A 23,807-nucleotide genomic window follows, 5' to 3' on the forward strand; every position below is an offset into this window, starting at 1 on the left:
TGTCCCCTCGCAGCCTCCTCTTCTCAAGGGAGAACAGTCCCAGTTTCTTGAGTCGTTCCTCATATTCCAAGTTCTCCATACCTCTTATTAACTTCGTTGCTCGTCTCTGCACCCTCTCCAACAGTTTTATATCCTTCTTTAGGTTGGGAGACCAATGTTGGACACAGTATTCCAAGTGTGGTCTGACCATTGCTCTATAAAGCGGCATTATGACTTTCTCCGATCTACTCGTGATTCCTTTCTTTATCATGCCTAACATTCTGTTTGCTTTCTTTGCCGCTGCCGCGCATTGTGCCGACGGCTTCAGGGTCCTATCTATCAGTACACCCAGGTCCTTTTCTTGTTCGCTCTTACCCAGAGTTGCGCCTGACATTCTATACTCGTATTCCTTATTCTTACTACCTAAATGCATTACTTTGCATTTCTCCACGTTGAACTTCATCTGCCATTGCTCTGCCCATTTCTCTAACTGATACAAGTCGCTTTGGAGTTCCTCGCTATCCTCCTGCGATCTGATTGCCCGGCATAGCTTTGTGTCGTCTGCAAACTTAATGATCTCACTGGATATTCCGTCTTCCAGGTCATTGATATAAATATTAAATAGGATTGGCCCAAGCACTGAGCCCTGGGGCACACCACTAGTCACTTTCTCCCAGTCTGAGAACTTCCCATTTATGCCCACTCTCTGCTTTCTGTTTTCCAACCATTTGCCTATCCACCTTTGTATATCTCCCTCTATTCCATGGCTTTGTAGTTTCCTGAGAAGCCTTTCATGTGGAACTTTGTCGAATGCTTTCTGGAAGTCCAAATATATTATGTCCACCGGCATTCCACTATCAATTTGCTTGTTCACGGTCTCGAAAAATTGAAGTAAATTCGTTAAACATGATTTCCCTTTCCTGAACCCATGTTGGCTGGGTTTCATCAAGTCGTGTGTATCTAGGTGCCGGACTATGCTATCCTTGATCAGTGCTTCAATCATCTTTCCAGGGACAGACGTAAGACTCACAGGTCTGTAGTTGCCCGGTTCCCCTCTCGATCCTTTTTTGAAAATTGGCGTGACATTCGCTATCTTCCAGTCCTCTGGTATCTGTCCACCTTTTATATCTTCCCCAAAACCTTGGTCTCATATACTCACCCCCTTTCCTTTCCATACCAGTACTCTTCTTCCTCCCAACCCCAATGGCAGCCCAGTATCAGAAACTGCTCATGCTATGCAGGAGCCAAAAGCAGGGCAGGTTTGTCTTCCGCTGGCAAGACACTGAGGCCACACCAATTATGACCCAAATTTCTAATCTCAATTTATATTTGAGCCTACCATTTGCCTCTCCCTTTGGGGTAGGGGGAGGGGAAACAGCCATTTCAGTTTATATTCAGATCAATTTATATTCGCGTATATATGGTAAATACAAACTGAGTTCTGTTCAAAAAGTTCCAGAACTGATTTTATAAAAATGTATTAAACAATCTTACAACTTATTCCATTGGGTCCCCTTCAAAGTACTTCCCTTCCCTAGGTATACATTTTTCCTAACGTCATTTCCACTTCTGTAAACAATCCTTAAACACGTCTTCAGGAATCACCAAAAGTTGCTGCATTAAATTTTGCTTTATGTCTTCAATGGTGTCAAATCGCTTTCCTTTCAGCGTGGATTTAAGTTTAGGAAACAAGAAGTCAGCAGGGGCCAAGTCAGGAGAGTAAGGTGGCTGGGGATGTCATCGTGTTTTTGTACAAAATTTGTGAATTTTGACACATTCAATTTCCATGACTCACATGTTCCTCATAAGCCACTTTCAACATTTCATAAATTTCTGTAGCGGTATTACCCAATTTAAAATAGAACTTCACGCTGTAGCACTGCTCATTGAGATCGCACATGATGAAAAATAGCCATTCACGAAAACATACTTTCACAAAACCTACTGTAAATTGGAAGCAAAAACAAATATCAACAAACGGAAAAAAAGAGGTTACTCGTGAGGTTTCAAGCTAATTAACCTAGCGTGTCTCATAAGAACTTCCTATTGGCGTGCTATTCAAACTGTCCTGGAACTTTTTGAACATATTTTGTATTTGGTAGTTGTTCTTTATCATAAATGCAGTTACATACTTACACACACAGGTTCGTCATATATACTTGCTCAGGAATCAAACATTTCATAAGTGCATGATATGCATCTGATGAAGTGTACCTTTGCTCTACAAAGTCAATGTCTCAAAACTGTGAATATACTAATATTATAACTGTCAAGATTATGTCAGCTGACATACAAGTTTTACTCATCTGCTGAGCATATTTATATCTTATCTAATTTAACCTATTACTGGTCAATTTCCATCTTCTCTACAAAATACCACTGTAAATCCCAGTGACAATCAAATTACTACTACTACTGTTTATCATTTCTATAGCGCTAAAAGGCATATGCAGCGCTGTACATTTAACATTCAATAGTCAGTCCCTTCTCAGAAGAGCTTACAATCTAACTTGGACAGACAGAAAAACATGACATCTCAGGGTTGGGGAGTTACTAGCAGAAGAAATGATATGATGGGTAAAAGTATCTGAAGGCAAGTGGGAGTTAAGATTTGAAAGGAAATTCAAAAAAGTGGGCTTTAACTTGGATTTGAATATTGCTAGAGATGGAACATGACTTATTGACTCTGACAGCCTATTTCAGGCATATGGTGTAGCAAGAAAAATAGTAACGGAGTTTGAAGTTGGCAGTGGAGAAGAAGAGTGCAGATAAGAGGGACTTACCTCATAAACAGAGTTCATGGGGGGAAGCATAGGGGGAGATAAGTGAGGAGAAATATTAAGAGGCTACAGAGCAAATGCATTTGTAAGTCAGGAGTTTGAACTGTATTTGAAATGGATAGGGAGCCAAAAAAGTGACTTGAAGAAAGGGGTAATGTGAGCATGGCGGCTCTCACAAAATTTTATAGAGGAGGAAGAAAAATGTTTAAGCAGTTTATTGATCTGAACGGAGAACGAGAGAGAGGCGTCAAAGATTACCCCAAGGTTGCGAGCTGACAAGTCAGGAAGGAGGAGAGTGTTATCTACAGAATAGAGATCAGCGGGAGGGGGAAGGTGAGTTTAGGCAGAAAGATAAGGAGTTTGGTTTTAGCCATATTTAGTTTTGGATGGCGATGACACATCCAAGTGGCAACGTTGGACAGGCAAGCTGAGACTCTGGCTTGAATTCCTGTAGAGATATCCGGTGTGGAGAGGTACATCTGGAAGTCATCAGCATAGAGGCGATATTGAAAAACCATGGGAGGAGATCAGTGCACTGAACAAGTGGGTACTTATGGAGAAGAGCCTTGAGGTACACTGATAAAGACAGTGGAGGAGGATCCACCATTACATACACTGAAAGTACAATAGAAGAGACAGGAAGAAAACTAGGAGAAAATAGAACCCTGGAATTCCAGCGAGGACAATATATCAAGGAGTAGGTGGTGATCAACAGTATCAAAAGCAGCAGACGGTTCGAGAAGGATGAGGATAGAGTAGAGGCCAGGTCATTAGAGATTTTAGCAAGGGCAGTTTACATAGAATGGAGAGAGCAAAAGCCCAATTGAAGCGGGTCAAGAATATCTTGAGAAGAAAGAAAGTCCAGGCAGTGGAGGTGAAGAGCACATTCGAATAGCTTGGATAGGAAAAGGAGGAGGGAGATGGGGCAATAGTTGGAGGGGGATATGGGATCTAGTGAAGGTTTTTTGAGGAGAAATGCAACTACAGCATGTATGAAGATATCAGGAACTATTGTAGTGGAGAGTGATAGGTTGAGGATGTGACAGATGGGAGGGGTGACAGTGGGAGTGATAGCTCCAAGTAGGCGGGTGAGAATTGGATCAGAGAAACAGGTGGTGGGTTTAGTGGAGGAGAGAAGGTGAGCAGTTTCCTCTTCAGTGACTTAGGAAAAGGAGGAAAAGGTGGCAGAGGCTGAAGGGAAGTTGGCAGAGTGAACAGCTGGAAGGGGTGGTAGGGGAGGTGACTTGGTTGAGAATTCAGGGTGGACCTTGTGAATCTTGTCATAGAAGAACTCTGCCATTGTGTGAGGAGATGTGAGGAAGGGATAGGAGGTGGGGGTACTTTGAGTAGAGAGTTGAGTGTGGCAAAGAGATGGCGAGAGTTGGTACTAAGAGTTAGTTAAATGGTTGTAGAATTCTTGACAAGCAAGAGGGTTAATTGGGAGAACGTTGGCATGAATTTGAAGTGTATGAAGTTGGCATGTGTGTGGGATTTAAACCAAATATGTTCAGAAGCTCAGGCACAGGAGCGCAGATAACTGATGTTGGGGGTCATTCAGGGCTGGTGTTTGGCACATCTTACAGGATCTTACAGGAAATGGGAGGGGCGATGGTATCAGTAAGACTGGTTACATTGCGATGTGATCCCCATGAGGAGGCTGAGGGCTGATTGGGAGGACCAGGATTAGGATTGATTTCCCCTGCAGAGAGCAAGAGAAGGAGTAGGAGAATACAAGTGAGTGTGGAAGAGCATGGGGGCTGCAAGGTAGTTGAGAGGCATACAGGTAGAGTGGGGACACTGAATGAGAGTGTGAAAGTGTAGAAGCTGTAGGGCTGAGAAAACGGTGGGAGACAAGAGGGAGGGTGAAATGCTGATGACAAAATTAAGCCATCAAAGAAGACTTGAGGGCTGATCAAATGCTGAGGAGCTAAAATGTAATGAATTTAAGTGTAGAGGTATAAGGGAGAAATACACAATTGTAGGGGTGAAATAGTGATCCATACGAAATAAAAGACTAAAGGGTTATCATAGTTGATGATCTCATTGTTGCAAATCTGTGGGATAAAGAAGTGGCAGAGATAAGCTAGGATGCAGAGGGACTGATATCAGTAGAAAAAATTATGGGCTAATGCCCCTATACACACCACTGACAAGAGTTCTTCTGGAGTGTAATTTTCCATTTTAGATACTAATCTCCAAAAGAACATAGTTTTATTAGTAGTCTAGAAAGAGTCACCAAAATGGTTCTGGATCTATATCACAGATCTATGAAATAAGACTTCATGATCTTTATCTGAATGCCTTAAAGAAGCTGGGAGATAATCATATATATGACACTGAGTGCAAAAGCTCGACAGCCCCTTTCTTGCTGATGGACTATAACTATCTTAATATTGCTGATTTGTTATTTAAAGTTACTAAGGAGTAAGGATGCTTAAGTTAATGTAAATTATAGGAATTTTTTGTTTCAGTGACCCACAAAGAAAGTACATTAATCAATTGCTAATTTCAGGTTTACTCACTATTATGACAATGCCTAATTAATGCTAGTGGTGAAAAAATTCTCTATTATCTTCTTAATTTGAGTAGTAGCCTATAAATTGAAGAATGAACCTGATGAGGATGGTAATCAAACACAAACTTTTGAAACTAGCCTGCTTAACAGCTTTTAAACAAAACCTTGCTTTTTGTTAACAGCCAAAGATAAATAGAATTGTCTTCCTTTCTATTCTGTGTCTGAACAAACATTTCCTCTGTAACAGACTCTGGTCATAAGGTTTATATTGCAAGCCGCCAGAAATAAAGGTAATAGACTACCGTATTTTCAAGCATATAACGCGCGCGTTATACACGATTTTACAAACCGTGCATAACCTTGCGCGTTATACGCGTGAGCGCGTTGTACAAAATTTTTTTTACATAGTTCCCCCCCGACATCCGATTCACCCCCTCCCCCCACAGGACCGCTCGCACCCCCACCCCGAAGGACCGCACGCACGCACCCGCACCTCCACCCCGAAGGATCGCTCGCACGCACTCCCACCCGCACCCCCACCCTGAAGGACCGCTCGCACCCCCACAGCCTCCCGACCCCCCCTCCAATCATGTAGAAGCTCCTACCGGTGTCCTGCTGCTTCCTCTTGGCGGTCCCGGCCCTTCTATGAGCCCTGCGCCTGCGCTGCTTCCTCTTCCGGCGGTCCCGCCCTTTCTCTGACGTCAAGCCCTCTTGCCCCGCCGACTCCCCGACACGATCGGGGCAAGAGGGAGCTCAAGCCCTCTTGCCCCAGCCAACCGCGGCACCCCCACACGATTGGGGCAAGAGGGAGCTCAAGTCCCCTTGCTCCGCCGACTCCCCGACATGATCGGGGCAAAAGAGAGCCCAAGCCCTCTTGCCCCAGCCAACCGCGGCACCCCCGACACGATCGGGGCAAGAGGGAGCTCAAGCCCTCTTGCCCCCCCGACTCCCCGACACGATCGGGGCAAGAGGGAGCTCAAGCCCTCTTGCCCCAGCCAACCGCGGCACCCCCGACACGATCGGGGCAAGAGGGAGCTCAAGCCCTCTTGCTCCCCCGACTCCCCGACACGATCAGGGCAAAAGGGAGCTCAAGTCCTCTTGCCCCAGCCAACCGCGGCACCCCCGACACGATCGGGGCAAGAGGGAGCTCAAGCCCTCTTGCCCCCCCGACTCCCCGACACGATCGGGGCAAAAGGGAGCCCAAGCCCTCTTGCCCCGCCGACTCCCCGACACGATCGGGGCAAAAGGGAGCCCAAGCCCTCTTGCCCCGCCGACTCCCCAACTCCCCGACAATATCGGGCCAGGAGGGAGCCCAAGCCCTCTTGGCTCTGGTGACCCCCCCCCCCGCTAGTTGTTCGGGCCAGGAGGGAGCCCAAGCCCTCCTGGCTCTGGCGACCCCCCCGCTAGTTGTTTGGGCCAGGAGGGAGCCCAAACCCTCCTGGCCACGGTGACCCCCTACCCCCACCCCGCACTACATTACGGGCAGAAGGGATCCCAGGCCCTCCTGCCCTCGACACAAACCCCCATCCCCCCAACGACCGCCCCCCCCAAGAACCTCCGTCCGCCCCCCCAGCCGACCCGCGACCCCCCTGGTCGACCCCCACGACACCCCACCCCCCTTCCCCGTACCTTTGTGTAGTTGGCCGGACAGACGGGAGCCAAACCCGCCTGTCCGGCAGGCAGCCAACGACGGAATGAGGCTGGATTGGCCCATCCGTCCCAAAGCTCCGCCTACTGGTGGGGCCTAAGGCGCCTGGGCCAATCAGAATAGGCCCGGGAGCCTTAGGTCCCTCCTGGGAGCGGGGCCTGAGGCACATGTGCCCAACCCGACCATGTGCCCAAGGCCCCACCCCCAGGAGGGGCCTAAGGCTCCCGGGCCTATTCTGGGACCGCCGGAAGAGGAAGCAGCGCAGGCGCAGGGCTCAAAGAAGGGCCGAGACCGCCAAGTGGAAGCAGCAGGACACCGGTAGGAGCTTCTACATGATGGGGGGGGTTCAGGAGGATGTGGGGATGCGAGCGGTCCTTCAGGGTGGGGGTGCGGGTGAGAGTGCGTGCGAGCGGTCCTTCAGGGTGGGGGTGCAGGTGCGTGCGAGCGGTCCTTCGGGGTGGGGGTGCGAGCGGTCCTGCGGGGGGGTGAATCGGACGTCAGGGGGGGCATCAGGCTTTCAGGGTGGGGACAGGACTTCAAGGGGGAGAGGAGAGTCGGGGCGGGCAAAAGGAGAGTCAGGGTGGCCAGAGGAGAGTCGGGGCGGGCGAAAGGAAAGTCAGGCGGCGACGGGAGTCGGGCAGCATGCGCGGTATACAAATTTTTTTTTACATATATTTCGGTTTCCCGCACGCTATACCCGTGTGCGCGTTTTACACGGGTGCGCGTTATCTATGTGAAAATACGGTAATGTCAAACAATGACAAATAAAAATACCGAGATTCTAATGCCTGATGTAGAAAATATAATGTGGTTATGTCATCCTATTTTACTGGAATAGCTTAACTGTTACTAGTTATAAATACCTTTCTTTGTTATAAATATTCACTTTCTAGAACTTTATTATTGAGCACCTGTAAAGTTGTAACACTACACCATTTCAAAAGTATGTCAGTTTCCTTGAAAGCAGTTTACAGTACATTGTAGTTTAATTTAAACACATTAAACTCCAGTACTTCAAATGTTAATTGCTGGCCTGCCACTGATGAGATTCCATTTCTTTAAATACGGTAAGTATAGTCTTTTTGCCTGTGCAGTTTGGTGTCTCCCTCTCAACTGTGAATGCATGAGTGTTGAATCAATGTTTGAGCTTTTATTTTCAGCCAAATCTCATGCAGTGTTCAAATAACTTTGCAATACCATAGCAGATTAAAAAAGGGTTGTACATACTTCAAATATTACTTCACTAGTCTTTAAGCCCGTTACATTAACGGGTGCTAGAATATATGTCTGCCTTTCTTTCTGTCTCTCTCCCTACCCCTGTCTGTTTCTTTCTGTCTCTCTCCCTGGTCCCCTTTGTCTGTCTTTCTGTCTCTCTCCCTGCCCCTGTGTCTTTCTTCCTTTCTTTCTGTCTCACCCCCCTCCACTTCCTTGTGCAGAAGCCAAAGCAGCATCCCTCCCCCTCCATTTCTCTCCATGTCCTTGCGCAGCAGCATTTTTTCCCTCCCCCCACTTCCCTGTGCAACAGCCGAAGCAGCATTCCCTCCCCCCCCCCACACTTCCCTGTGCAGCAGCCACAGCATTCCCTCTCCCTCCATTTCCCTGTGCAGCAGCAGGATTTCTCCATCCCCCTACACTTCCTCCGGTCTGGCCGGGTCCTTTGCCAGAGTTATTTTTAAGTTTAAAGGTGCCTCGGCGGATCCTCTAACGATCCCCTGCATTGGAAGTGTTCTCTGACCCAGGTGTGGCTCGTGAGAGGAGCCGCGGCGGCACCTGTAAACTGAAAAATAACTACGGCAAGGGAGCTGGCCAACTGGCAGTTCAATGAGAGCCACAGCTTCAAAACGGAGCCCTCTGTCGGACACTCTCCTGCCACCGCAGCCGCCACTCTCCTGCCGGTCCTCTAAGCCGATCGCCATTGACAGAGCTGCACGCCAACTCGCCTCCAGCTAGCGCAAGCGCCATGAGGACTGGCACAGAAGCACACCTCACGGTGCCAGGAATCACGAACCTTCAACAGCGCATGCGCGCTCTAGGGTTTTATTATTATAGATGTTCTGACTGCATAAATTGCAAACAGGGCACCTTCCAAACTTCAGATACCACATATGTAACCTAACAGTAGAACTTTAATTTCATTTTTGACTTCTTTCAGTACTCTGGGGTGTATTTCTTCAGTCTAGGTGATTACCTTCCGCAAAAAAATCACAAGCGACCTGTTCTGGTCTAAATTTCTCAATCTATTCTCCTCTGCCCCTAAGCCTGCAGATTCAGGTACTAATTGGCATAACTGGGTCGCTCTCTCCAAATCCACCTATCTTTCCCTCGCCCCCCTTTCCACTAAATCCATCTCCTATCCCCGCAAGGCACCTTGGTTCCTCCCATATCACAGAGAGCTAAAACAGAAATGTCGAGCTCTGGAGCGCATATGGAAAAAATCAAAATGTCCTATAGATAGACAGTCCTGGAGAGTCAATATCAAGCTGTACAATACAGCACTAAAAAAAGCAAGAAAGAACTTCTATGGTGACAAAATCTCCAGGACCAACAATCAAAGCAGTACTCTATTCAACATCTGGCGCTCCTTAACCTCCAAAAGAGACCCACCTTGCTCCCCTCCTCTCCCTCAGACAATGTTCTAGCAAAATTCTTCAACGATAAGGTTTCTTCCTTGAGATGCTCTTTCCCTCCTTCAGTCTCTTACAACTCCCTAGTGCCCACCGATTCCACTCCCACCCTAATGGTCTCCAACCCTATCCCAGCTGACAGATCCTGGACCAGCTTTGAGCGCGTATCTGAATCCCTGGTCCTCAATCTCTACCTCAAACTGAAATCCTGTAATTGCTCCTTGGACCCATTCCCCTCCTACCTATACGAGAACATTCCCGCTCAGGCTATTTCTTCTATCACCATTCTCATAAACTCCGCCCTTCAGTCGGGCCATTTCTCCCCAGAAATGGGTCATATCGCCTTGACCCCACTACTGAAAAAATCTGACCTTGACCCTTCCATACCATCTAGCTATCACCCAATTGCAAATATCCCTCTCCTAACCAAGATGCTAGAGTCCATCATTTCTTCCCAACTCTCATCATACTTAGAGAGATTCTCTATTCTTTTACCCTATCAATATGGCTTTCGTCCTAACTTCAGCACCGAATCCCTACTGTCTTCCCTGATTTCAAGGGTTCAACAACTTCACTCTCAAAACAAGTTCGCTATCCTCCTACAATTTGACCTTTCCGCTGCTTTCGACGTTGTTCACCATGATATTCTTGTTTACCAACTCTCTGAGATAGGTATCAACTCCACAGTCCTAGGTTGGTTTTCTTTTTTTTTTTAGTTCATTAATTTTATTGAATATTATAAGTAATATACAGAAAGCAGTTCAAATACATAAAAATTGAATAAGAAATAGTGATGTAGAAACAAAAGAAACCATAATTGCTGTTATTTGCATATAGTAGATTAGTAAGAAGAATTCAGAGTATTTGAAACTGCTAAGAAAAGAAATAGAAAGGATAGAAAAGCAGAGAAGATGAATTGAAATAAAAAAGAAAAAAGAGAGATAAAGAAAGAGAGAGAGAAAGAGAGAGAGGCAGAAGTGTCTACAAGGCAGAATGAACATATGAATCTAAGAATGACCAAGGTGATTTATTTCGCACCAAATTTGTAGATAAACGAGATATCGTGTTCTTTTCATATGCATATGATTCGAATTTGTGGTACATGCTTAAGGAGTTCCACCAAAAGGTGTAGTCTAGTAGTGTGGGTGACTTCCAATTTTTCAAAATGTGCATAAGAGCTGTCACAATCATGGTGTCAATAAGTTTAGGAGGACAGTTTGATAGTGCGAAACAAGGGTGTTGAGAACGAAGGATTATAATGTCTATGGAAATAGCTTCTGAACATTTGGTAATAGATTTTATGGTGTCCCAGATACGAGTCCAAAAGGAATGAACCATAGTGCAGTGAAGAAGCATGTGATCAAGAGTTCCAGGCTCTTTCAAACAGTTCCAACAGGTAGGGTCTTGTTTCAGTTTCGCTTTCCACATTCGAAATGGAGTCCATACTGCATTCCACATAACAAAGAACATTGATTGCGAAACTCTTGAGGATAATAGAGGGCGATTTGGAGATGACCAGAAGAGTTCCCAATCTATTTCAGAAAGCGTGGTCTTTAGGATAGAGCCCCAATGGTTCATGGATTGAGGTGTAAAGGTGAAGGTGTGATCTCTTAAGATGCTATAAAAAAGAGATATCGCCCTACCTTTCAGTAAAGCCAAAGTACCGTATTTTCGCGGATATAACGCGCACCCGTGTAAAACGCGCACACGGGTATAGCGTGCAGAAATCACGATGATATGTACAAAAACTTTTGTATACCGCGCTCACGGGTATACCGCGCATGATGCCCGACGCTCCTTTCGCCCGCCCTGACTTTCCGTGCGCTGTCCCGACTCTCCCTTCACCCCCCCTGACTTCCGTGCACTGCCCTGACTTTCCGTGCGCTGTCCCGACTCTCCGTTCACCCCCCCTGACTTTCCGTGCACTGTCCCCCCTTGAAGTCCTGTCCCCCCTTGAAGGTCTGTCCCCCCTTGAAGTTCTGTCCCCATCCTGAAAGCCTGATGCCCCCCCCGACGTCCGATACATCCCCCCCCCCGGCAGGACCACTCGCACCCCCACCCCGAAGGACCGCCGACTCCCCAACAATATCGGGCCAGGAGGGAGCCCAAACCCTCCTGGCCACGGCGACCCCCTAACCCCACCCCGCACTACATTACGGGCAGGAGGGATCCCAGGCCCTCCTGCCCTCGACGCAAACCCCCTCCCCCCCAACGACCGCCCCCCCAAGAACCTCCAACCGCCCCCCCAGCCGACCCGCGACCCCCCTGGCCGACCCCCCCACCCCCCTTCCCCGTACCTTTGGTAGTTGGCCGGACAGACGGGAGCCAAACCCGCCTGTCCGGCAGGCAGCCAACGAAGGAATGAGGCCGGATTGGCCCATCCGTCCTAAAGCTCCGCCTACTGGTGGGGCCTAAGGCGCGTGGGCCAATCAGAATAGGCCCTGGAGCCTTAGGTCCCACCTGGGGGCGCGGCCTGAGGCACATGGTCGGGTTGGGCCTATTCTGATTGGCCCACGCGCCTTAGGCCCCACCAGTAGGCGGAGCTTTAGGACGGATGGGCCAATCCGGCCTCATTCCTTCGTTGGCTGCCTGCCGGACAGGCGGGTTTGGCTCCCGTCTGTCCGGCCAACTACCAAAGGTACGGGGAAGGGGGGTGGGGGGGTCGTGGGGGTCGGCCAGGGGGGTCGCGGGTCGGCTGGGGGGGCGGTCGGAGGTTCTTGGGGGGGGCGGTCGTTGGGGGGGGAGGGGGGTTTGCGTCGAGGGCAGGAGGGCCTGGGATCCCTCCTGCCCGTAATGTAGTGCGGGGTGGGGTTAGGGGGTCGCCGTGGCCAGGAGGGTTTGGGCTCCCTTCTGGCCCAACTACACAAAGGTACAGGGAAGGCGGGTGGGGGTGTCGTGGGGGTCGGCCAGGGGGGTCGCGGGTCGGCTGGGGGACGGGCGGAGGTTCTTGGGGGGGGGCGGTCATTGGGGGGAGGGGGTTTGCGTCGAGGGCAGGAGGGCCTGGGATCCCTCCTGCCCGTAATGTAGTGCGGGGTGGGGTTAGGGGGTCGCCGTGGCCAGGAGGGTTTGGGCTCCCTCCTGGCCCGATATTGTCGGGAAGTCGGCGGTCCTTCGGGGTGGGGGTGCGAGTGGTCCTGCCGGTGGGGGATGTATCGGACGTCGGGGAGTCGGCCGGGCAACAGGGCTTGGGCTCCCTCTTGCTCCGATCGTGCATGCGGGTGCGGATGGGAACGCTTGCGAGCGGTCGTTCTGGGTGGGGGTGCGAGCGGTCCTGCTGGGGGGGTGAATCGGGCATCGGGCGGGGTGGGAACTATGTTTAAAAACTTTTGTATACCGCGCTCAGGCATATAACGCGCGAGGGGTATGCGCGGTAGGTAAAAACGCGTATAACGCACGCGTTATATCCGCGAAAATACGGTAGACCAGTGACAAATAGTTTGTTGAGAGGTCATAAAGTCAGGGCGCATTTGTACATTAGCTAGTATTTCAGTAAGCGTAAGCCATTGGGGATATATAGAGGATGGGAGTGAGTTTACAGAACAAAAAGTATCAAATGGGATAAATGAAGTGGAGGAGATCAATTGATGAACAAACCACACCCCTGCCCGTTGCCACCTCTTCCATGAAAGGGATCTACCCTTATTTTGAATTTTAGAATTATTCCAAAGGGACATAAGTGGGCCTTCAGCAACAGAGATCTCAGCCGCTGCATCTAATAGTTGAAAAGCATGTTGCGTTGCACTCAATAAAGAATATTTTCTCAAGTGTCTAGGTATCGACACTGTAAGGAAGCAAGAGATGTGTAGTGGTGCACATAAAAAGCATTCCATTTCAAACCATGCTGGTTTATCCTGTGGATATGAGTCAACAATCCAGTGAGCTCCGTATTTGGCTAAGGAGGCGATGTAGTAATAATAAAAATCAGGTAAATTTAAGCCACCATTAATCTTAGAGGCCTTCAGCTTGGCGAGAGCAATACGAGGTTTTTTCTTGTTCCAAATAAATTCAGTAATTTTCATATTAAGCCAATGAAAGAATGATTTATGGCAGAGAAGGGGAAGCATAGATAGAGTATAATTAATTTGTGGGGCTAAGGTCATTTTAATAGAGGCTATTCTACCCCACCAGGACAAATAAAGCGGGGACCAACGAGATGTAGTACTTGAAACTAAGTTTTTGATTTTAGATATATTGAGATCCTGAGCAAGTAATGGGTCTTTATGTATTAAAATCCCTAAATATTTTACAGCTCCCTGTGACCATGGAAAAGGAAAATGAGCTAGATCTGAGGAGGAAATGTGAACATTTAGCGGAAAAATCTCTGATTTCTCCCAATTAACAGAATATCCAGATATTTGAGAGTATTGAGATACGATGTGGATAAAATGAGGTAAAGAGATAAGAGGATTTTTTAGAAAGAGAAGAATATCGTCAGCGTAAGCTGCTAGTTTAATCTCTCGATTGGACGACGGAATACCTTTAATTAAGGAACATTGTCTGATAGCTGTCAATAGAGGTTCCAATGCTAAATCAAATAATAATGGTGAAAGAGGACAGCCTTGACGGGTACCTCTATGGAGGGAAAATCTATTAGAGAGAGAGTTGTTAATCAAGATACGAGCCGTGGGTTGTCTGTATAATGTTTCTATCCAGTCTGTAAAGAAAGAACCAAAGTTGTACCATTTCAGAACTCGGAATAAGAAAGGCCACTCCACTCGGTCAAAGGCCTTCTCGGCATCAATGGCTAGACCAATCACTGGATCCGACATTGATTTGGCGTGAGCATTGATATGATGAAATAAACGAAGATTATCCCCAATGTATCTATATTTGATGAATCCAGTTTGATCTCCATGTACGAGAGATGGGATCACTGTGGTGAGTCTTAGTGCAAGTAATTTAGCCATAATTTTGTAATCCAAATTAAGAAGAGAGATAGGACGAAAATTTTTAACCAGAGTAGCATCTTTGTCTGGCTTGGGAATAACTACAATCGTGGCCTCAGCGAAATTAAATTGTTTGTCCGGAGTGGAGTGAAGGAAATCATAATATGCAAGGAGTTGAGGAGTCAATAGGGTTCGAAAGCATTTGAAAAACTCATTTGTAAAGCCATCCGGGCCCGGAGCTTTCCCGGTGGGTAGAGAGGTTATAGCATTTTCAATCTCAGATATAGTTATAGGAGCATCCAGTTTTGCTTTAATAGATTCCGATATAGTTGGATGAGCTAGTGAGGATAGAAATGAGTCTAAATCCATTTCAGAGGCTGAAAAATCAGATTGATATAAGGTAGTATAAAATTTTTCAAATTGGGAAGAAATCAGAGATCTGGTTCTGGCTAATTGTCCTGATGAATCTTGAACAGCTGAGATGTGCAAGCGTTTTGATTTAGTTTTGAGATATCTAGCCAAAGGGCGACCCATAAGATTATCTCCCATATAGTGACCAGAGTTGGAAATGAAAATGTCACGACGGGCCGTACATGAGATTAGAGTATTGTATTCATATTTTAAGTTTTGAATACGTTGGAGCATGGATTGATCTTGTAGATGGTTGGACATATGTTGTAGTTCTAAATTTTTAATAGAGGTTTCCAGTTCTTTTTCTTTTTGGATGGATTGTTTTTTTTTCCAGGAAGCAAGTTTGATCAATTCACCTCTGAGAGAAGCTTTGTAAGCTTCCCAAATAATAGAAGGACAAATTTCTGGATCTTTGGTGTTGATTTCAAAAAATTCCGTAGTAAAAGATTTGATTTTTTCTACTATTACCTCATCTAAAAGCAGAGTATTGTTAAGTCGCCAAGAGGGAGATTCTTTATGTGGGGCAGAAATAGATAAATGTAATGAAATAGCTGCATGATCTGTAAGAGTTATTGGGTGTATGAAAGTATTTGTCACGTCTTGAATGAGAGAGGAGGAGAGAAGGAAGAAATCAATTCTCGAGTAGGTATTATGTGGTGGTGAAAAGTGTGAATATTCTCTACCTTTGGGATACAGTAAACGCCATGGATCTACAAGAGAAAAGGCTTCTTTTAAAGCATGTAGAGCTGCAAAAGATTTAGATTTTGAGGGTTTGCAAGAGGATGATCGATCTATATAGATATCTTGAATTTGATTAAAATCTCCGCCCAATATTCGAGAACAAGAGTCATATTCAACTAACGCCAGCTGAAGGTCTTTGAAAAAATCCGGATGATCCAAAACAGGAGCGTAAATATTAAGGAACACAAAATCCACGGAGTGCAACGCAGCATGTACCAGACACCACCTTCCATCAGAGTCTGTTTTAACAGAGTGAATGATAGGGGATAGTTTATCACTGAAAAGTATTGATATTCCATTTTTCTTTCTCTGAGTCGCAGGGGAATACAAATGAGTGGAATATCCCTTCAAATCAAATTTAGAAGCGGCAGCAGGTGGGAGATGGGTTTCCTGTAAATAGATCACATCGGGATGTTTATTTAACATATAATTAGTTATCTTCTTCCTTTTAATAGGATGATTCAAACCATTCACATTAAAAGAGATGATATGTAAATCAGCCATAGTCTATTGTATACGATGGTAAGACATAGTAATCATCACCTTTATAATGAAACAACAAATGGTAAAACCAGGATACCAGGTAGACACTACTGCCAGAAGGAATAAAAAGAAAGAAAGAAAGCATAAGAATAAGAGCAAGTATACTATTAGTGACAGCATATTGTAAGGTCAGAAAATAGAGAGACCTTACTATTATGTATAAGATAGTACAGTTTAAGGGTGCTCCTGTGAGCATGGAGAAACAACTCATATAGAACAACTTACTTAACTCCACACCCGTTCAATTTAAGGAAATTTAAAAGTGGTGTGCTTATTCACAAAAACAATGAATTATATATTCATACAGGTTATAACAAGAGAGAACACAAAGGCAAATCGTGATATCAAGAGTTCAGCGTATCAGTGCATTTTCAAAGAGTCTAGGAATGCAGCCAGCTCCTCAGGATCAGTGTATGATGTAGTGCGATTATTGTAGGTTACTTTCATCCTGGCTGGGTACATAAGACCATATTTGGCTCCGATGTCTTTAAGTTCCTGCCGGTGGGAGAGAAATGCTTTTCTCTTTAAGGCTGTAGTTTTAGCTAGATCAGGAACAATGAAGAACTTTCTGCCTTGGTGTAGCATTTGAGATTTAGATTTAGCTGCTGTTAGAATTTGGAGCGCTTGCTGAAATCTGAGTAGTTTAGCCACTATGGGCCTGGGAGAGGAGGCATGTGAAGAAAGATGAGACGGCACGCGGTGAGCACGCTCTATTTCCAGAGGAGGTGAAAAGACAAGTCCCAGGGTGGCAGGCAAGAAAGTAGAAAGAAAGGAAACCATATCAGATCCCTCCGATGATTCAGGGAGCCCAATGATCCTTAAATTGGATCTTCTGCTGCGGTTAGAAAGGTCTTCAAAGTTTCTTTGTAAAGTAGTGATGAGTTTGTCCCTAGGTTGGTTTTCTAAATTCTTCCGCTCTCGTTCTTACATTGTTAACATGAATGGCACCTCATCCTCCCCCTGGAAACCAAATTGTGGAGTCCCGCAGGGCTCTCCACTCTCCCCTATCCTTTTCAACATCTATATGTCCTCCCTAAAACTCCTCCACCTATCCCCCCTTGAAACAATTTACACTTATGCAGACGACATCCTCGTCCTCCTCGAGACCGATTCGAACCTGACCGACCTGTCTAAGAACATATCCTCTTGTATAATGAACCTACAATCCTGGGCCCACACTGTGCAAATGAAATTGAATGAGTCCATAACAAGACTTCTTTGGCTTGGTCCAAAACTAGATCACCTACCCACCTCCATCCCACTACCCTCTGGCTCCTCTCTGCAGCTTGAGTTCTCGAGCAAGGTCTTGGGCATCATCATTGATTCCACATTGTCCTTCAATGACTACCTCCAATCCTTGGTAAAAAAATGTTTTTTCAGCCTTCACATGCTGAGGAAAGTTAGATCCTGCTTCCATCAAAAACATTTTACCCTCCTTGTCCAATCCATAACCCACTCCAGATTGGACTATTGCAACTCTATCTACTTAAGCCTAACTAAGAAAAACCTCCACAGACTCCAACGGATTCAGAATGCCGTGGCCAAGCTCATCTTCACTAAAAGTAAATTTGACCATGTCTCCCCGCTCCTGGCCAAGCTCCACTGGCTTCCGATAATCGCCAGGGTCCACTATAAATGCGCCTGTTTAACTTTCTAAATCCTATATGGTATCCTCCCTCCCTTTATCCCTCTTTCTTGGAATTCCTCAAACCCTAATACCACCAGATCCTCCCACAAATTAAAACTATCCTTCCCCTCACTAAAAGGCATTTCCCACACAGGAAAGCTAGGGACCTCCTTCCACTTCAAAATCACTAAGCTCTGGAACAACCTTACCTCCCCTCTTCGGAACTTGAACTCTCTCCAAGTTTTCCACAAACATCTGAAAACCTGGCTTTTCTCAAAAAATGTAAGTCTCCCTCCAACTTAGGAATCAAGGAAACTCTTATATCTTGGCATCCCAAGTCCTCTAAATTTTCTTCACACTTCTACCTCTAACCCTCTGTTGTAGTTCCTTCCTATTTCTCCTACTGTAAACCGCGTCGAGCTCTACGAACGTGGAGATGATGCGGTATACAAACCTAAGGATTAGATTAGATTAGATTTTTGACTTCTTTCAGTACTCTGGGGTGTATTCCTTCAGTCTAGGTGATTTGCTACTTTTTAGTTTGCTGACTTGGGTCATTTCATCTTCCACTGAACTAATCAGTAAGCTACTCTTCCACTCCCACATATAATTAGTAGTAGTTAACTGTATCCAGTTATTGGCCTGTATCTAAATTTGCCATTTGTGAATAAACTTATTCAACAGATGGCATATTTGCAGTTAGTATTATTTTGCTGATGAACATAATCTCCTGATTTACTTCACTATGGATTCCAGCCATTGCAAAGCCCAGAAACACCGTTGCTCTCATTGTTTGATTCAGTCTTGTGGGCATTCAATTCTGGCATTTCCGCTTAGTTGCTGGGGGTTTTAGATATTACAGCTGTATTAGATGGAGTCAGCTATACCATTTTGCTTCAATGTCTTTTTGAATGTGATTTAGGCTCTGTTTTACAGGAGTTTGAATGGTTTCCACTGATTGTAAGCAGCAGGTTCAGGTCAATACTGAGGTCTCTGCATAGCCCAATTAAGTTTGGGGTGCATCCCTTTTCATTATTGCTTTTTAATATGAGTCCATTCTCTGCCATTTTTAGTCACCAAGGGATAGAATATAGACTACATGATAACATTATGTTATTTTCTTTATGTTAAGGATTTTCATTGCCCAGGAGGGGTTATAAAGGAAAAGGAAGATTACAGTAGTAGGTATGTTCTGTTGGCTGCCAAAATGACAGTAACAAAGTGCTGGAAAAGAAAAGAGGGTTCCTCTCTGGGTGAATGGTTAATGAAGGTGCTATGATCAACTATGCTTAAGAAGAAAGCAGACATTTTTGACAATTTGGGCCTCTTTCTGTCACCACGTAATTTAAGTTCAGATTGCAGATTGAGGAGTGAATGAGAAGTGACCATGCACATGTATGCATCTGCAGTTAAACTGAATGATTTGGTTAATAAGTTTAATAATTGCTGCTGTTGACAGCTGTTTAACTTTTATTATGGATCGAGTGTTTTTGAAAGGGAAGTGCATAATTTGGGTTATTTTAAGATTTGTCTTGACAGTTTTTACGATGAATTGCAACAATTTGATTAGATGTATGCATTCTTTTGGCTAATATAAAATAAAGTTGCAGCAAAAAAAAAAAAGGTTGCTAAAGCCAAAATTTCAGTCTAAGAGCTAAACAAAAAAGTGCTGAAATAAATCTAAGTTTTCCCTATTATTTTAGAACAGTGGTCTTCATTGCAAGGCCCGTGAGCCAAAGGTGGCCCACATATACCTTCTGGGCAGCCCGAACAGCTGTCCGGGGTTCCATCCCCCCTCCACGGGATCTAACACGTCTTTCTCCCTGCAGCTGCTCTTTCACACTTCAAGCCGCTAGCAGCATGAGTGAAGTAAACATGCTGCCTTCAGTGGCCTAGAAGCTTTCCCTCTGCTATTGCATGTTTACCTCATTCACGCTGCTGGCAGCCTGAAGACTAAAAAGATTGACTACCGGGAAGAAGGGTGAGTAACTGCTGAATCCTGTGGAGGATGAGAACACTGGGGAAGGGTTACTACAGAGATGCTGACCGTGGGGGATGGGGAGAAAAAAAAGAAAGAGTTGCCAGATCTCTGGGGGAAGGAAGGGGAGGACAAAGATGCCAGACCATGGTAAGATGAAAGATATTGGCCTACTTGAGGGGGAGGGAAGGAGAGAGAGAGAAGCCAGATCAGGTGAAAGGAAGGAGGAGAGAGAGAGATTCCACACTAAGGTAGGGGAGAATGTGAAGGGAAGGACAGAGAGATACCAGACCACAAAGGGGAGGAGGGAAGGGAAGGAAGAGAGAGAGATGCCAGACTGTGGGAAGGAGAAAAGAAAGATGTCAGACCACCAGAGGGGAAGAGAGAGGGAGGAGATACTATACAGGGATGGGAGGGGTGGAAAAAGTTAGAGAGATGGAAATTAAAAAACACTGTTTAAGAAAAGATGGGAATAGAGAAGAAGAAAGAGGGAGGAGATGAGGTGAAAAACAGAGAGGGGGGAGGAGATGGTTTATGTGGACAGATGGGAAGAGAAAAGAAGGGAAAATATAGAAAAATAGAAGTAGATAGATTTGAGAAGGAAGCAGAAAATTTGAAGAAAGTTGAATATTAAAAAAGTTAATACAAAGATGTAGGTTTATTCCAAAATAAACAATGGGTATAGCGGAGTACATATTTAGGGGGTAATATGATAAAAATTCATTCCAAAACCCACTTCAAATCACTTTATAAGTTCCAACTTTAGAACTTCTCTGTGCTCATAAATCAATGATTCATAAGTGCTGTAAAAGAAAAAACTTTCACCAGTGGTGCAATTCACAGCTTAATCATAGCACACAAACTTATAACACATATAAATGGCAACAATGTCACACAGACTTGAATCTTTCAAAAGTAACTAAGTTTCAAAAAAAATTAAATTGAAAACATTTAGGGCCTGTTTTACAAAGCTGTAATGGCCCCGAAGCCCATACAGATTTAAAGGGCTTCGGGGCTGTTGCCACGCGGTAGTCGCTAGCGCAACTTTATAAAACAGGCCCTTAGTTTTGCTGGTCTGAAAAGCAGCTTTGACACGAACTGTGTTTTGCAATAGCTGTTTCAAAAATCCCAGCATAAAACTTTATAAGCCAAAGAACCTATGAATAAGTAATAATGGCGCTTGTGAGGCATTGGTTTATGAGCACAGCGAAGTTCTAAAGTTGGAACTTCTAAAGTGATTCGAAGTGATTCTCTGTTCCTGGTAGGTTTTGGAGTAAAAGATGGATGTAGGGCAGAAAGTGAAGGAGAGAAATATAGCAAATGCATAAGGCGGCCCTGGAAACAAAAGTTAAGAGCATAGACATAAGGAAGTGCAACAAAAGACTGGGACAAGACAATAGAAAAATAAATTCACCAGACAACAAAGGTAGGGAAAATGATTTTATTTTCAGTTTAGTAATTGAAATATGTCCATTTTAAGAATTTATCTCTGCTGTCTATATTTTGCATTGTTCAGAAAGAAATGCATTTGTTTCTATTTCTCTGATGTTGTAATGCATGCAGTCTGGCATCTTAGGATTTTATTTGCACATAGTAGGACTTTTAGGCCTGGATGCACTAAAGATAGACAGTAATATTGACTGGATTGCTGTTGGCCGATTCTGAACTAGCGATCAAAGCACTACCAAGTTTGCATGCAAATGATTTAATGGAGGTGCAAATCATTTACATGCAAAATTGAGAGATTGTTCAGTGAGTAACTGACACATGCACAGAGCCCTAACAGCAGTGACAGGGGAAGCAGCCTCCTGTCACTGCTGGTAGGGCACCATGATCCTCCCACAGTAGCGAAAATGGCAGGTGGAATGCCTATTCCCTCCTGCCAATGCAACTCCCTCCTGCCAATGGAACTCCCCCTGTGGCAGCGATAAGATAGGAGGGATGCCCACTCCCTCTTGCCACCAGAGGACCCCTGCTGTCCACCTGAACCCACCCCCCCTAGTATCTTCTCTGAGATGTTAGAGCAGGACGGAAGCTTAGTCTATCCTGCTCGTAGGCTCGCTGCTTCCAAATGGCAGGGCTTTCTCCTCCATGGTGCATTTTGTAATACACGAGGAGGGGCCCAAGGACCTGATTGGCTCAGACTCCTAAAGTCCTGCCCCTTGGGTGGGGCCTTAGGCTTCTGAGCCAATCAGAGCCTTAGGTTCCTCCCTCTGTATCATGGGATATAAGGGAGAGGAATCTAAGCCAATCAGTTACCGACAGGTCTAACCTGTCGGTTTTTTCGACAGCAAAAACCCCTGAGGTTTTTTTTTTTCATAGCCAAGTGATGTTAGTACATCAATTGCTTGGCAACTTTGCATAGGGTTTTAGTTAATTTGCATGGCCAGATCGGAAAATGGGCGATCGAGGGAAAAAACATGCGGTGAGCAGTTTTGTGAATCAGGTCGGTAACAGCGATCGTTGCTAAAGGTGTGAAAACAGTTTTAGCGGCAATCGCTGACTTTAGTGCATCTAGTCCTTAGTTTGTGGTTCTGTATTTGCATAAAGTTTATCTGTGTTTTGCATGTGTGACCAAGGCCAGGTGCTCTCGTAGGAATGAATGTCGAGAAGTGGCATTTGTCGGCTCTCCTTCAGCCCATTTGGACACAAAAAGGCCCTCGCTTAAAAATTAGCGAAGACCACTGTTTTAAAGGGTAGTTTTATTAGTTTGCACAAGTTGAAAATATGCATGTAGTTTCATTTTGAAAACTATCCCATAATAAATACCCAGACACATTGGGCTAGATTCACTAAGCAAACCGATCGTGTACTAATCGGTTTGCGACCTCTTTGCGACCCAATTTACCTCCGACCCTGATTCACTAACCTCTGTGCCAATCCAATTCTGATCCGTGCATGCAAATGAGGGGAAATAGCATGCAACGTAGGCAGTCAGCGATTCACTAAACAAATCTGGGACACCAACTGGGCTGGCCGATCAACAGAAGAAGCGACTGCTGGGGACCAGTCGCTCACGTCCTTTCCAACTGTCCTCACCCTGAAATCCCAGCCCTGCAGCCCATCAAACCATCAAAAAAGTCCCCTGCATCTCTGCCACTCTGCCCTGAAAGGTGTGACCTGCTCTCTGCCTCCCCGGCTTTCCTGCTCTCTGCCTCCCTTACTCTCCTGCCCTTCCCCCGCAGTGCGAGCCCATGGTTTTAACCCACGGGTTTAAAGCGGGTTAAAACCACGGGCTTGCAAAGTATAAAAAAGTTTTAAAAAATCTGAAAAGCAGCTCTCAGCTCTGTAAGCATGCGCAGACCATCTACAGACAAAGAAGATGCTCTGCGCATGCTTCAGGATCGCTCACTAGCGATACATGTGGTCAGTGGGAGGCATTCCTCTGATCGCCCCCATTAGCATGTTGACCCTCTGTGAATTCGTCGACCTACTGCAGATCAGCCACGATCGGGCAGGTTAGTGAATCTAGCCCATTAATACTTGCTAACTTGTGTACCCAGGGTTTTTTTTACTAAGGTGCGCTAGCCAATTTAGCACGTGCTAAATGCTAACACGCTCATAGAATATAAGGGGCGTGTTAGCATTTAGCATGCACTAAATCAGCTGGTGCACCTTAGTGAAAGACCCCCATAGTTCTAAACCATGGCACAATCTGCCACCAGAAACACCTCCTGACATGGCAAGTAAAAGTCAGTTTGAAATGTATTATATGAGTACACATTCCTTTACCTGCGCCAGGTAATTTTATAAAAGTCATTTCTACTGTTTTAGCCACAAGCTAATTCTAACACTGTTAGCTTGTAAAGTGTATGCGCCGACATCTCAGTATTATAAATTTTAACCCCTCATATGGATGAAAAAACTCAAAATAATTCAATTTCCATGCTGCGAAACTAATAGAACAAATATATAAGGCTACAGAGGATTTGTTTAACAGATTACTGTACTTCCCTGAGGCATAGAAGCAAAGGGATAGAGTTAATACTTCAAGGCATCCATTTTGATAAATACCATTTAGGATATTAGTCTACTTTGTAGTCACATCAAATTTCATATAGCTTTTCACCTTAGT

At 45.4% G+C, this 23,807-nt stretch overlaps 1 protein-coding gene across 5 annotated transcripts in view; it reads right to left on the minus strand.

The window, feature by feature from the left end:
* The window catches only part of WDR70 (WD repeat domain 70), a 305,235-nt gene that overhangs the window by 224,494 nt on the left and 56,934 nt on the right, over positions 1-23,807 (minus strand). The window lies entirely within an intron of this gene.

Source organism: Geotrypetes seraphini, chromosome 1 (genome assembly GCF_902459505.1).
Source record: "Geotrypetes seraphini chromosome 1, aGeoSer1.1, whole genome shotgun sequence".
Classification (NCBI taxonomy): domain Eukaryota; kingdom Metazoa; phylum Chordata; class Amphibia; order Gymnophiona; family Dermophiidae; genus Geotrypetes; species Geotrypetes seraphini.